Here is a 16691-nt window from a genome sequence, read left to right on the forward strand (position 1 = left end):
GATGAACTGCTCACAGAGGTCACGCATGACCTTTCGGCAGGAGTGTCGCTGGCACGGCGGCCGCGGGTTGCTGGCAGCAGCCGTCCCCCGCTGGCTGCATTATCACGGGCCTGGCAGCGCTAAAAGGCGGGCCTGCATTCCTTGTCACTGGGACTCTTATAATTATGACAAATGACTAAATGTGTTATTTTCAGCAAAGCAACGGCAGTCAAAAGGGGTACTTAGGGTTTGTAAGAGGTGATGGCTGGCGTGGCTTTGAAGGCTTTTCCTTTTCTTGACTTAGCGCAGACTGAATCATACATGGCCACCCCACTGGTAGCTGAGCAGCGTGTGAAACCCATTTCACACGTCTGCGCTGCCTTACAGCTGCGATGCCCTCTTTTCATTCCCGACAAAACCAGAGCCGGTGGCTGCTGCCTCTTCAAAACAGGCACACGGCTTGGTGGGGGAAACTTTGCTGGCTTTGTTTTAATCAGGATGAATGGGAAATCCCAAACACTGAAATGTATTTTACTGGAGTCTGGGAGGTGGGGGGGGGAGATCGAACAAAGCCCAATGAGAAATGTAGCCCCAATGATATTTTTGACACCAGAGCAAGCTTCTCCATCCATAAAGACAATGAAGATTGGAGTAGTAAAATGTAGGAGGGAAGTCATTTGAAAAAAAACCAAACAGACATCAGCAATGTTTAGTGTCTGAATCTTGTAAATAGTCCACAAAATTCCCCTTGCATTACTGAAAATCTCAAGACTAAACGTTCCAGAGACAACCTAAAAAATAGATAGGTCAGGAGTTTGAAGCTCAGTGTGAGATAAATGTTACTAAATTATAGTAATGTGTGATTTAATAGTACAGGGTGGAGGAAGGACTGTAAATGCATGGCTTGTACCACAGAAAATAAGGACTAAACCAACTCTTAGACATAATTTGGTGCTTCCCCTGCCCTGAGCTTACACAACAGTATTGCTATTGATATTTACAGATATAGGTCATGTTTCATTCCCTTAGCTAAAATGGTACACATGCATACAAAACCTGAAGTAGTGCTGATTTACAGAGTCTGAAGTGAAAACACTTGATGCTTCTTTGAACAGCAGAAAAACTACTTTCTGCTGATTTTTTTTCAATTGTTGGTTTTAAACTATGTTCAGGGACCCACTGTATTTTGTCCATTCACAAATACTATCAGGCAATGGAAGTATCACGAGTGAACATGCCCTCTTGCAATTTCTTTTGTTATCACCAGAGGTTGTGTAATTTGGGTTGCATGGCTTGGACAAGGGTAAGCATTTAGCTGCTTTCCAGCTTTCAACACAGTGATGAAATCTCTGGTAAAAAAACTCAGCCTGGTGGACAATCCCTGTCTCCTGAAAGATTTTTCCCAGCAACAGAGACCAGATAACCATGTCACGCAGCATGGCTCATGCCCAGCAAGATAATCCAATTCCTCGACATGCACTACCTGGCTTATCACACTTTGGATCATCTCTTTTTCACGGCTTTTCCTGGCTCACCTGAAGGAGAGCAGCTGGGCAGTTGGCATGCTCTGTGCTTTGCACAGCAGTGGCGCAGGTACAGCTTTGCCTCGCATTGCACAGATGTTGGCATCCTAATTCTCCAGTCAGCCGGCAGCAGAGGAGCCGCTGAGGGCCCATGGTAGAAGTGACAGGAAAAGAGGGCTATTTACCCTTTTTCCTACCCCCTGCCATTGCCTCCTTTCTGTTTGATTATGTGCCCATTTGCAAAGCTGGGCCCCCAGGCGGAGGGCTTGGATTACAAACAGCTTGACAGTGACACTAATTTCATATGCCTGCCACCTCATCCTGTGACTGTAAGGTCACCTGTTACATCTAGCAGTTATGACGGAATATTTTTCCAGCAGTTTATTCAACTTGTGAGGCATCACTTGGTAATGGGTCCAGACTGGCTCAGCAAAGTCTTAGAGATCCTATTCCACAAGGCAAAATAAGGCAAAAATTGTTACTTTTACTTGTTGGTGCCGGATTTCAGGTAACTTCGGTGGAAATGCAGATGTAAGTTAATACTAAATTCAGTGTTCTTTAGGTTGTTGTTTTGGTTTTCTTTCATAGGGATTAACAGAGCATGAGAGCTTGATGACAAAAGAAATAATAAATATTTGCATGGGGAAAATTGTAATAACCTACTCTCTTCACACCTTTCATACTCTTTGCACTCTACATTTTCATTAATCCTGCTAAATCGTATGGGCTACAGAAATCACTCTCTTACAAACTTGCTTCAACATTTAAATTACCATGCTTGTATTATTGCTGTCACAGTTTATTCTTTCTTGCACTCAGATCCTAACCAACACACTTCCAAACAACAGAAATACTCCAATTAAGCAAAATTATTAAGTTTTGAGTTCGTAAACAGCAAATAAGATCACTGTAGCCTTTAAATAAATAACTTACCTTAGGTGATAGGCTATTCAACATGCGCATAACTGATTTATAGACAAAACAGGTTTGGGGGCCTAAGGTTTCCCTATTTGTCTCTTTCTCAAAACTTTAAAACAAAGTCAACAAAAAGTCAACAAAACAAATTCAACATGAACCAACCCTCAACTAGTGACAAAAAAGTTTTTATTGCGTGTCCAAAGTGATGGATGGGAGCTGTGTATGGACCAACCTGTGTCCATGCTAGTAAGCTTGCTTTGCATGCAGAGCAAGTTGGGTCCATGCAGTCTGCCTGTTGAGAAGGGTCCCTAGCACATGGCTGTTCCCCAGCCATGTTTGGGAGGATTTTGAGTCAATGCTGGTTAGCCTGGGCCAAAATCTTGCAAGGGGCTGTGCTAAGAAAGGATAAATATCTGTCACTGGCAACTGGGAATCTTCCTTGCCGCTCTTTAATTTACTAAGGTAAGACAAGACCCATGTGTGTCAAGGCCTTTCTGGCAGTCTCATAAGCACACATTCATCTCACCGACTACAGTTGCCACAAGTGGCCATTTTGTTCCTCCTGTACTCAGTGCAGAACATCAGCACCTCCAGATGGGTGATCACACCATGGCAGTGCCTACAGACTGTACAGACTGTCTCTGTACCTTGACAATAAAGAAGAATCTAGGCCCAAACTCAAAGACTTTTTAAAAAAAAAAAAAAAAAGCAGATCTCAGACCATGCTGTTTTCTTATTTGGCAATTGAGGAAGCTGGGTTGGCAGCTCTGTGCCTTGAATGCCTTCAGATTTTCCATTTTCACATTCTTTTTTCTTATTTTTATTTAATGGGGTATCTGCTTAACTCTGTTTTCTCCGATAATGGCATTTTGAAGGAAAACACTTGGATCATTTTTTTTTCCTTTTGGTTTCCTTCAAAAAAACCAAAAATGTAACACTCACCCAGAATATAGTAACTTAATTTCAGAAGAAAATTGATTTCCAAAGTTTGTCTTAGATCCAGTGTTTGAATCTTCCCATTCTATTTATGTTCTACTTTTTCCTAGATTGCATTTTTCAGTTACGCCTTCATTGTGTGCTTTCAGTGTTAGGAAAATCCACCACATTTTCATTTTTAAATTCTGAGAATTCAAACCCTTTTTGAATTTCACTTTTAAATATAATAAGAGAAGGAAAAAAATAGAGACACTTTAAAGCAGTTTTTTAACCTCCAGAAAGTCTTGGAAATATCATGCTCTGCTCCAAAGCCCAATCCCTAATTTCAGCATGCTCACAGTAAATAGGAAGCCTATTAAGTAAATGACAGATAGTTTTTGAGGGTTTTTTTCTTTTGCCAGAGTTTACAGCTGTAGCGAACAGTTTGGTGCAGCTCTAATTTCTAATTATGACATACTGGGAGTGGAGGAGGTTGTCAGTTTTGCTTGTTCCTTGGTGAGAGACAGAATGATTTCATACTTTGTGCTGCCAACCAATTCATCCTCCTCTATTGCAAAGCTAAGAATAATCACTGCATATTACTTGATAAACAGATGTGATCAACATTTCAGAATTGCTACTAGCTTGTCATCAACACGGCCAACCAACAGCCCAAGAAAATAAATACTAGCCCAGTTCAAGATATGTGTACACCCATGTTTTTTTATTTTGGGGAATGAATTCAATGAGCTTTACTATAATCTGTTTCTGTGATGGGCAAGTCATTTAGGATAAATGTGTCTTTTTCTGTCTTCAGCTTCTACCAAATCAGTTATTACAAAGACAAGATGGGGCGGGGGGATTGGATGTGTGGCATGCCTTAAATGAAAACTGAAATTGCTAAAGTGTTTTCAGGGCACTTCTTAATTCAGAAGAAGTGATCCTAACGTTAGAAGAGGGATGCTGAAGCAGGAGCAGTTTTGTTTGCTAACGCAAACAGATGTGGGGATAAACTATTGAAACTAACAAGTGTATTTAATTCCCTTCAAAACATGGAGGGCTAAAGGCTGAAACTATATAAAGGGGACTCTTGAAGTGGACCAGCTGCCCAGGCCTTTTAAGTAGTCTGTACCAGCATCTTCCCCCATTTGTCCTGCTGATTATTGCTTGATTGATGAGCTGGTGCGTGCAAAGTGACCACCTGAAAGTTCTGCAGGCTTTAAGAGCTTCGTCAGTGTGTATTTGACCCTTAGAGGCCATGGATCAAATATCAGGGTTATATGCATTTCAATAACTTTGTTTTGATACTTGAAGGGGAAAAAAATTATTCACACTAGGGGGAACGAAGGAGATTAAATATTTATGCTTGAGAGCATCTCTGAAAGGATCTCAAGTGACTGCTGTCACCAGCCTCCTGGTCAACTTTTCTTAGCTTGAGCCCCTTCGTCTTTTCATCTCAGAAGGGTAAAATATATATTATTGTGAAGAAGAATAGCAGAAAAGCTTTTGTAGCAGACTGTGAAGGGATTTTCAGTGAGTGGCCCCTTTTGAGGAAGGAATGGGGGTTTCCTGAGAAATGGGTATTCCACACTGTAACCTGACTCAACAAGGCTCCAAGGTGGCCAGTAATTACTCAGAACAGGGCAGAAGTTTCATTTTCTGCAACTTCACACACAGCAGATTAAATAAAAGAAGACTATCCATTCCCCCCCTGCCTGGAAATAAAAATTAAGGGAGGAAATTGGGAAATTTTAAAGCAGTTCTTATTTAGTGAACACTTTTTTTCCCCCCCAAAAAAATTTCTGTTTTCTCAACCAGTTGTTGTGGTATGGAAAACATTCAAAAAGGAAACAAAAAGGATCATATGCGAATATCACATTCTGTGTGATGTGAATAATATCTCACCTGCAAATTTCAGAACGTTGATAGTGCAATTCATATAATCTGAATTTGCCAAATGATTTCCGCATAAATACACTTAACGTACAAACATATTTAAGGAAATCCCTAAGTTCACTCATTTATTTTTCAAAGTTTAATGTTTGAAGATGATCTTTTAGATCCTAGTGAGTGAAAACATATGTTTATACAAAAATGCACTTCAGTAGCAGCATACGTTTCACTCTAATTTTGCAGAGGCTTTTCTGCTGTGAGATCTCATCTTATGACTAAGAGTAAAGCAGATTGTTACATAAGACCTGTAATCTACACTTTCACATGCATTTTAATATGGTGTGTGTAAATGCAAAACCAGTTCACTCTATAGAGATTGCGTGTACATAGATGTTTAACCCACACACGTACGCAGAATTGAATGAGATAATTAGTACAAATGTCACATGCACAACTCCCCTCTCACCCCTCATTCCCCTCCCTCACCCCACCAAAAACAACCCAACCCCTAAGCAAGCCAGGATAAGGACAAGATTCCTGTGTAACAATCTCATTCTGGGAAGAAAGCTAATGTTATTGGTTACTTGTGGAAATAAAAGTAATGGTGTGGTTGAATTTCATCCCTGTCTATTTTGACTTGAGCACTGTATATCGCTGTACTGGGTGTGCCAGCTGGCTGTGAAGGGTGATCCATCCCTATTCAGCACATCGCACAAGTAGCTTCTGTGCCAACAATTAACCTGATACTAATTTAGGGAACTGCTTGCAATTTGAGTTGATGGAAGATTCAAAGGCCTACTTGCATCACAGGGATTATGGATATTTTATTAGTTAGCCATCCTTCTTGTTTAAAATCTGCATGGAATAGCCTGAGTTTGTTTTCCAGATCTTAAGTCATTTTTATGACTCTTTTCTGAACCCTTTCAAATTGATCAGCCTACTTTTGAAGTGGATTTAGCAGAATATGCTGGTAATGGCCTGCCAAAACATAAGTAATGTCCCTTGCCTACTTGTGTTTAAAGCTTGCCTTTTTCCACCTCTCCCTTTCTCTGTGTTTTACATTGAGGATTTGCATTTACCATCAGAGTCATGCATCTGAACAGAGAATATCTCTGTTATGACCAACTATTGTCTAATATGATCTCCAGATCTTTTTCAGTATTTTGTGTTTTTTTTCCAGGTTTGCTTTTTTAAAAACTGACAGGATTATCTTGCTCTTCAGTGTGCCAAAATTTACTAAGTCTGTATTAGTAGCTACTATGATTCCTTAGCCAATTCTTATAAGGCTTTTGGATGAAATTTGTGCAGAACCTCAAATTTTAAAATACTTACGTCTAATTTGAACTTGTTAACACACTTAGAAAAAGGAAAACAGAAAATATTGCCTTATTTTATAAGATATTATGATATCACTACTTTTGTTTTTTTAAAAAAACACAAGCATTCACATTTGCAATCCAGAATTCTGCCTTTTCTGCACTCTGATTGGGAAACTTTCCATCACTTTCTATTACAGTGTATTCCACTGTTTTATCCTATATCACATCAAAATGCTGTGCTGCCATTATTGTTTGACTTCCTCACTTTCTTTCCTGTCCCTCCCCCCATTTCTAGTATATTTTAAAATGTTACTCTTTCACCTTTTATTAGATGGGATAATTTTAAATGAAGCAGACGACTTCCTGCAAGATTACAGTATTGTGCAGTTTGAAAAGCCCAGTGTTGCATAATCAAACGATTTCCAGTTACACCATCATTACGTATCTGTTTTTCCTTTCCCACTCTATTTTACTCATAGCTGCTTTCAGCTTTGGCAATTCTCCCTTTTGAAGTACCACACATACTTCTTGTTTACAGTTATACCTACATCCACATATGCTATTGGACAGTAATGGATTTTGTGTGTAGATCACTACAGACTATTTCTTTAATATATGCTTTCCTTGGCCTTCGGGAGTTTGTTTCCTTGGCTTCTTAATTTATGATGTATCAACTTACATTAAATCATGACCTTGCTTGACACGATGCATCATAAATGTTGAACTCTTTTAATGAGTATGTTTGTGGTATGATCAATTTGGATAATCCATCTTAAACTGAAAAGGAATGAGCACAGAATGACTTCTTCAGACTATTTAACATTTAAATCTAATTCAATAAGGGGCAATATGCTTTGACATATAAAAATCTAACACAGTCCTCCAAGTCAGTGTATTACTGAATGGAAGATGTAATAAATTCATATGTAAGTCTCCCAAAAATATGCAGTGTTACAAAGCAGGTAACTTCTGCCGCTATAAAATTCTGAGTGTAGTTACTGAGATGAATGACGGTTTATTATGCTTGTCATGAAGTCCAATATAACAGATTGTGTTTGAATTAGACCTTGTATTTGTGGACATCTGATGCTAAAAAAACATTTGTCTTTTAGGTAATCATGGCCCAAAGGCCCAAACCATATGATGATTTGCAAATGAAAATGCTAATGTTTGTTACATTGAGCTGCAAGCCACTGACTCAATGCAGATCACCAGGATGTTCACATGGGTTTTCTCATTTCTATGGTCTGAATTCAGTCCAGGCCTGTAATGGTAACAAATGCTGACTATCGCAAGCATCCATGCTACCACTAGTTGAATTATGAATTTTGCTAGGTTAGATATTTTCTCTACAACAATATATGCCACCAGACTCATTACCCTTGTAAGTAGAGAAAACAGCTTCACATTGTCACTGCTCTGCATTGGGGCAAGGAGAGACTCTAATTCCAATCAGTTCCTGTTCCAATCAGTGCAAAAGCCATTAACTGACTGAGTCGATGTATTTTATCTTTAAAACCCGCATACAGAAGGCTACAGCTACAGGTATTCAAATTGAGAATGTTTTATTATTTTTCTCAGTTGGATGATCAAAATCCATCCTTTCTGCAAGACTACTGCTTCTCACAGATGTCTTTATTGGAGGACCAGCCTTCCCTCTTTCCTGCACTAGTATGGTCAGGGCCAAGTTACATGGTATTTCTCCTATAGCAAGGATGATTTAAACATTCTCTATCTAATTAGCCCCATAGTTGCCCATATGTTGTGGCAGCACAATTATTGGCTCAGTCCTTGCCCAACTAACAATCTACAGAACAGGAAATCTTCTCTCTTTGGGCAGATGTATTCCCAGGCTACTTTGCCGTGTAACAGAGAAGTGTGGCCCAGTGGAGCCAGTGGGCGGAAATGAGGATCTGCTAGTGTTGGTGACAGCAGACTTCTTAAATAGGGCTATGCAACCAAATGTGTAACCTCCACCTGAATGCATGTGGAGGCCCTTAGAAAAGGTGCTATATATCCTGCTTAAAATAGCTTCAAATAGCATTCTGAAAAATTCTTCAATTTCTCTGAGCATCCCGCACTTCTCCAAGTATTTGCTGTCCGGAAATACAGAGGATATTTTAAATACTAATGAAATGTACCTCTCCCGGTGAAATGCATTAACAACATTACGCAGCAGCTTTTAGGAGCTGGAAGAGTGACTTATCCAATTGAGACTACAGAGAGAATTTCAACAGGCACAGTGTAATCATCCAGGCTGGAGTTTGGCCAGGACACAAGGATTAACACTCAGATGCATGCTGCAAGCGCCTTGGGAATGAATCTTCTTTAAACTTGGATTTCATCTGGAAAATAGCAAACTTCTGCAGCCCTGTCATTCAGACCTGCTTGGAGGAAAGAGGGCTGCCTCATGAATCATCGGCTCTGCTTCCTGCAGCAGCAAGACTTTCCTTGGCAGTTTGACCAAAGTATTGAGTCTAAACCTACTTCATGAATGAAATGGTGGGGACATAGGCCAAGGCAGCATAGACTACAGGTTAAAATCCTTCATATTGCTTCTAACTTACATATACTTTTTTTAGAGAGAGGATGAATAAGACAATTCACTGACCATAGTGAATGCTCTTGAGTAATACCATGGAGGGAACCCTGGTTCTATTGAAGCCAGTAGCAATGTGCCGAAATACTGAACTGGAGCAGGGTCAACGCTTGGTATGTTTGTTGATGACTTATTTGCAAATGGATTTCTTCAGTGTTACATATATATTGCACAAAGCAATATATGCAAGCAGAAAGTGGATTGTCCAAATCTGCAGACATTTGTGCCCATGCATGAGGATCTTAGATACCTAATTTTATACTACCAGTTCAAGACAGCAGCTTTGAATTTCCCTTAATATTCCCAGTAAGATAAGGTAGAGACAAAAGAAACAGTCTGTCTCCAAAATTTTTCAGGGGATAAACCTTGTCTTCTGTGCTGTGGTGTGGAAATCCTCTGAAAACAATGAGGGGGGGGGGTTTATCTGCTTGGTTGGGGGTGGTTGTTTGTGGGGTTTTTTTAATATTTTATTTTATGTATAATGGCATGTTTAATGAGAAGCATGTGTTGTTACACCTTTAGGTGTACAACATATGAGTATAGGCAAATACTGCTGCCAGGCAGGACCCATAGTGGTAGAATCCTTCTCCCCACCCTCCTTCATTCCTCACAAGCTCAGGAACACACAGGGATGTATGCAAGTTGAGTCTGCCTATGAGGTCTGTGTCTTATTAGGCAGAATAGGGTTGAATTATGCTCAGAAAAAAATATACATTTATTGCTTTAGATACCACTTCAAGTGAATGAGTGCCTTCAAGTGCCTCAAGTAGTGGCACCATTTCTTGAGGCATTGCTTTGAGTATTTACCATGCAAGAAAAACACAGTATCCTTATCTCTGAGATCCTGTTATCATTTGTATGATCATTGCAACTGAAGCTTGCTTAGCTTCTTTGTGCTAGCCACTGCATAAGCGTACATAGAATTATGTCTGCTGCATTGTGCAGTGCAAAGTAGGATATCAGATCTAGTTTGGATATAACTGCTTTTGAATGGCATTTTTTCTGGACTAATTTAGTCACCTGAGAAGTTCCTTGTTCAGTTAGCACAAGCATCCCTCTCCGTCACTATACTGTATCATGTATATGCACCTAAAGGGACAGCCTGTGCCCTATGGGGCCCTCATTCTGGTGGGTGTGCTCCAAGTATGAGAAAGTACTACACTATTTTCTCTTCCTGATGGCAAATTACAATGTTTTAATGACAACCATCATATGTGATAAACTTTGAGAGAGAGATGAACTACAATGCAACAAAACCTAGCAACTCCTGGTCATGTACAGTGTCTTTAATGTGTCTCATGCTTTTTAACTGCAGGGAAAGAGCACCCTGAGGACCCAAACCAGAAAAGTGCTTATCTTGTGCTAAGAAAATCTTCTTAATATTTGTGCTTTAATTCCATCATAGTCAAATGCTAGCTTAGATGGCAAGCTGTATACACACTTATGTGCTTTTTATCAAGGCTTAAGTACTGGGTGGTGCTATGCTATGTGCTTAAGTATGGTACCCGCTGGCCAATAAATGAATAATGAACAAGCTTCATCTGTGTAATTGTAACCTTTCAACTCACACTTGTTTACAGCTGCTAATTCCACTTATGTGTCAGTACTACAATGCTACATCATCACATACCTGAGACCATCATGCATCATGATCTCTTACCATTCACCACTGGAAAATTTCACCCTTTAAATTCACTGCCTGGATTTATTTCAGCTGCCTGAGATTTGCTGTTATGTGTACAAACCAAAATGTTTATAGGCCTTATAAGAGCAGAACATTGAATGTTTGTCACTAATTTGTTTCATCATGTTTCAAGCTAGAGAAATTTGACAGAGCTGCTAAATCGAAGTGAGTCAGAGCTTCAGCATTCCTGCAGGATTCTTTTGTGAACAGAGGCTTTTAAACAGTTTACGATGTAATCAAGGCAACAGTGGAAAATCTTCTGGTTTAAAAAACAAAACAAAAAGGAATAAAAATGCTAAACACTTGAGCAGAAAGTAAGCCTCCCCTATGTGCAAAGTAAATGATTTAGTGATGTTCTCTTCACGTTAAATGAGGCAGGAGATCACAAACTAAAAAACACTTAAATATGATTTTAAAATTAATTATGCTTCACCCCCATAATAGTATTTAAATTGCATTTAAATTGGTTATGCATGCATTGGGTTTGTTACATAGTAAATGCATTTTTGTTTGGAGTCTAGGCTTCATTTGTGAGATACACTCAGTGTGATCATTGAGTTCAACGTAAAGCTCATAGAAGGAAGTGCCAGCAGAATCAGGAGCATATAGTATGATAACTGTTACGTGAAGAATGTTAACTCTGTTGGGTCAAACACTTTTTTTTTTCATTTGCTACACTGCATCATTGCTGTAAACTATTTAAAACTAATCATATTCAGTGTAAATTTTACTGAAGCAAAATACATTGTTTCAGTCCATGATCAGACTGAGAACATTGAAATAGTTCATGGAAATCCACAGTTATGAAATAATGCCAACCATCATCACAACAGTCTCTGTCTAGTGAAGAGGAAGCTTCAGCTTTCCATTGAGACAGCTATTATTTTCTTCTGCAATAGAGATAGATACTCCAACTATTTGCCTCACTACCTTTCCACTAATGAAGGTGAAAGCCCAACAGTCCTGATCAAGAGGCAGGGATGCATGCTATGTCCACCACTTAGATACAGATCCTGGTGGATTTGATCCCAGTCAGGGTTTGAGTTGAAGAGGGTAAAGGTTAAGTGGTATAGCAGTGGTGTGTGCTCGGGTGCCGTTACTACCAAACTGGTCACTAGCATTTAAAGAGTCAGGACTGTAAGATGAAGTAGATGCAGACTAATTGTCACTAAGTGTATGGTGGGCATCTAATGCAATAAGCCCCTGGGCTTCTGCCTCTAGTAATAATAGCACATCATTTATCGCATGTTCTGGGTTTAAGTGTTTAGTTTCAGAAACGAATTTATTCTGTAAAAGAAGCTTTAAATAATCGACCTACTGTGATCACAACTTTAAAATTATCTCTGATGCATTGGCTATGCTGTACTTTTATCTCATGTCTAATCTACACGGAAATTGTTGATTTAATCTAATAGATCAAGTCTGTGGCTTTAGTCCTGCGATAAATCTTCATTGATGATCTGCAATGAAGGTCTGGCATGTATTCAAACGTTTGGATTTCAGGCATTTGTGTTGTACTCTTTGTGTAAACAAATGCTTATTTCACATTCAGTCTTCCCCTCACACTCAGTCTGACTGGCATACAACCTTGGGGATGCCAGAAACACACGCCATGTGCTAAAGGGTCTGTTTCTGGGCATACCTAGCTCTTGACAGCTCTAGGTATGTGCATGTTTCTCTGTCACGTGAGACCCAAGAAGATGCACAAAATGGGCATTTCACCACAGGGCTTCATCTGGAAGACATTCTTGTATCATACTTGCTGGACCAGAGCAGAGAAGGGGTATCGACTTTTTCTTCTTTAATTAAAGAACTTTCACTACACAATGCATGAGAGAGGGAAATTCAGTTCCTTATTCTGCACTTCTTACAGTTTCAGGAAAAGATATTAACAGGTGAATTAAGAAAAGGCTGGCTTAAGTGCCTGCTGCAGATTCTTCAAGACTGTAGATTTTAGTGGTCAGTAAATGCTTATACGTCTTAGCTTCTGTGCCTAAATACTTTAGAGATTGTCTCTAAAACACAACTTTCTCCTTGGACTTTCTGAGTAGTGGGTTCAGGGTGGCTTTTGTAGATTATAGTCGTAGTTGCCTGTGCAATATGGTGAGAGGTGGGCAGGGCCTTGAGAAGGAACGTAGGTGCCCAACTGGTATTTATAGTTGCTTATGTGCAAAGCTAAGTACTTGAAAACTTTTTTCTGAAGGTCTGCCTATCCATTGCACCTCCTCAGTTCTGCCTCAGGCATGAACCCTTTTGGATTTGCAAGGTGGGATTTCCCACACCCATCTCACTGTAGGGTCTCATGTGAGTCAGTTGATTCTTTGACTAGTTGCATAGAAATTTAAAAGTGAGTTCCTGCAGCACTTAATATTGAGCCATGACAATCCCCATCACTGGCTTTGTAAGGGAAATGGTGTTACATTGTTGTTTCGGTATCAAGGATAGGTACATACAACATGCAGCATGTGTTTTGATGTGAGAGAAATCTGAAGGCGTGCACAGATCATTGGTTTTGGAGTGTCCCACCTGCCCTGCCACGCTGCGCTCCCTTCCCCGCAGCACCCCAAGATGCTCCAGCATCGGCTGGCACTGAAAACAAGGGCAGGAACTCATCAACCAAAAGGGAGGCCTGGAGTGAGGAAACCTGTTTGCTCCTATATCTGCACATTGTCCAGTGATCCCTCCCAATGACCTTTCCCGCCGGGGGCTTTGTATGCAGGAAGTACCTCCAAGTGTTAATTATGATTGATTTGCCATGCTTTTAGATGACTGTTTATATCATCCCTTGCCCTCAATGACCTTTCTGAGACCACTCAACAGAGCACTCCAGTCTATACAGTTATATAGAAAAAGGAAAATTCTAATGATTGTTGCAAAATTGTCCGCATTCACTGTTATTTCTTGCAAAAATCAGTCTCAGTTGACTGAGGTTGACTGACAAGCGTGTATCTGGATTAAACAAATGGTATCTTCAAGGAATTTTGCTTAAAAGGCCAAATAATGCAAAAAGTACATAATTTCCAAATATAAAAGACAAGAAATGTTTATCTGACATGTAACCTGTATTCCCTTTCTTTTGAAAAGGAAAGCATTAAAATATGGAGTGGTCAGTTCATAGCATGTGTAAAATGGGTAATATTTGAGGTGGGGCAGGGGGGCCTACTACAAAGGGCCAAGTGCTTATCTTATGTTCTTGATTTTTCAACAAATGGGTGACAATAATCTGGCTGTTCAGAAAATAAAATATAAACACCACTGATTATAAGATATTGGTAATAAGTAGCTAGCATTTTAGCTTTTTATCATACCTGTAGCACTGATTTCTAATATTGATTCAGAAATCTGTTTTGCCGCTCTGTTTTCTTTTTTTACTCTCCAGACAAAGGAGGAGTTATTCTTCAGTAAAGGAGCTCTGAATATACTGAATTTCACAATGCAGTCACCAAACATCTTGATTTATCTTGATTTAGCGTGCAGAACTCTGTAGGTCTAGCTTGGTGGTGCCCTGTATCTGTCCCTCTGCCATTCCAATAGAGTGCTTACTTTATAAATACATTTCTGAGTTTTAAAAAAGTAAAAAGCTGTACCTCATTCTTAGTCAGGCTGCTGGCTTCTTCTCTTTACCAGTAATATGTTATACTTATCGCTTTTATGACTTTCATCAGGATAGCCTATAGATGATGACGATATTATTATTATTAGTATTAGTATTAGTATTAGTATTAGTATTAGTATTATTAAAGAAAATCAATTTATTGTCAAGGTAGTGTTTACCTCCCAAAATAGCCCACAGAAACTGCTGTCAAAAATGATTCCTTGACAATGACAGTGAGATTGACAGGACTTTTTTGCTGTCTTAATATAAGCACAGATAAACAATTAGTGTTTTCCATACAGAAAAGGCTGCAGTCAAAATAATAAGCATGATACCTGTATTAATTACTGGTTTAGCTCTATCTCAGTACAGCTACTGTTGATCTAGATTTTAGTATTGGAATTCAGTCTTCAGTAGTCTATAGCAGCTTGGACAAATGACATGCCTCACAGAGGCTTTGGAATTTTTACGTCTCATTTCTTGCATTTTTCTAGAATTTTGCATAGAAGTGATGGGGTTCTGCAGCTTTGGAGTTTCACCTTCAAATATATACAAACTACTTACCTAAAGGTAAAGTGATTTTGACCAAAGATTAATCTCACATGAAAGATTTTTTTACCCCATCGAGAAAGACAGAGTTTAAGAAACTCTTGTCTCTTTCCCAGGTTTCCATCTTCAGCCACTTGTTCCCCTTCTTGTACAACAGTTAAAAACTCTTTTCAGCGAGAATAGTCATACTGTTTGTGGGATGTACTGTGAACTGAAATGGCCTCTTATTTCTTTGAGTGTACTTTGCATCCTCTAGATCTTGATTGTTATAATACTTTCTCTTTTTCCTTTTTTTGATTAGAAATGGATCTAAGTTAACATCTTCCAGGAGAACAACTACAGACTTTTGAAAGAGTATATATTCCTTATATTAATTCTGAGCTTTCCGCCCACCTCCCTCAATTTTCAATCCTTTTGACTTGCACAAGCAGCTGCAGTAATTAAGATATAGATGGGGGAAAAGAAGTAAACTGGTGAAATGTGAATTTGAGCACATGTCCTTGAAAGTCCTTGTGGTTGGTCAATAATGCTAGGAAAAATGCTGTGAGCTAAATCTTAATTCCTGTGCAGCTACACAAAAGGAACTTGCATTTGGACCCAAAAGGTAACTTTCAGCTGCCATAAAGGCACTGTAGTTCCCATAACATTGGGCAAAAGAGGTACATGGGGGAAAAACAACAGTAAAGGTATGTAAATCCGAGGGGAAAAAAAAAATTGTGTGTTATGTCCTGAGAGGATTAAAGCCTAATATGGTCCCGGGCCTGTCTCCTCCTGGCAGCAGTGTGCCTGCCGGTATTTTGGTTACTCATAGCGGTCATGGTACCTTGCAAAGGTCAAGCAAGAAGAGTGGGTCTTGTCAGCTCCACCTGGCCATGGAGCATTGCAGCAGCGCAACTGTGAACTCATCCAGGCAGGCAGACACACAGGTGGGTCCAGCTTATGCCTGCTTCAGGTAAAACTCATGCTTGAATCCATGCAAACAGGTAGACGACCTATGATGTCTCTAAATCACAGGTAAATAAGAGTTTGCATCTAGGGAGCATGATCTTGTGCCCATAGGCAAAAGGCAAGGCAGGTAATAGTCTGTTAGACCTCAGAGATGGATACCTTTGAGCTGTCAAAAATTGTTCTGTTTTGTGCCGCCAACATCAGAGCCTCATAGCATCAGAGGACCAGAACAAAACTCGCAGCAACCTTTCCTGCTCTGCTCACTTTGGACACTAACCAGCCATTCATCTAATCTGCTTCAGATATAGGGGTAAAACTCAGGCCCTTGCTAAAGCTAAAGGAAGATGTGCTATCTCAACCCATGGACTCTAAGCTTCACCTAAAATATACAGGTTGTCAGAGGTGGATGCAATGGTCTAAGGTATCCTACATGAATTTACCTCAGTTGAAAAAGAAAATAAAACGAACAATTTTTTTCAAGAGTGCTCATGGAATACTTCCAGAGAGAAAGAAAAAACCAAAGAAACTGTGAAGATATATTTGGATGTGGTCTTCACCATCTCATGGTGAACCAAATCGAACAGTTTTTACTCGGGCAAAACTTCCATTTGAGTTCCTGGGAGCTCTGCCTAAGTAATCGCTAAATAAGATCTGCAGAATTTGGCTCTAAGTTTATGTTTGTTGCTGGTTCCCAATGAATGGATTTTGCTCAGATACATCACTTCAGTATCTAGCAATTTAATTCATTTACAGAAATGTGTAAATTCCA

The sequence above is a fragment of the Platalea leucorodia genome (genome assembly GCF_965183815.1).
Source record: "Platalea leucorodia genome assembly, chromosome: 1".
In the NCBI taxonomy this organism is placed as follows: Eukaryota; Metazoa; Chordata; class Aves; order Pelecaniformes; family Threskiornithidae; genus Platalea; species Platalea leucorodia.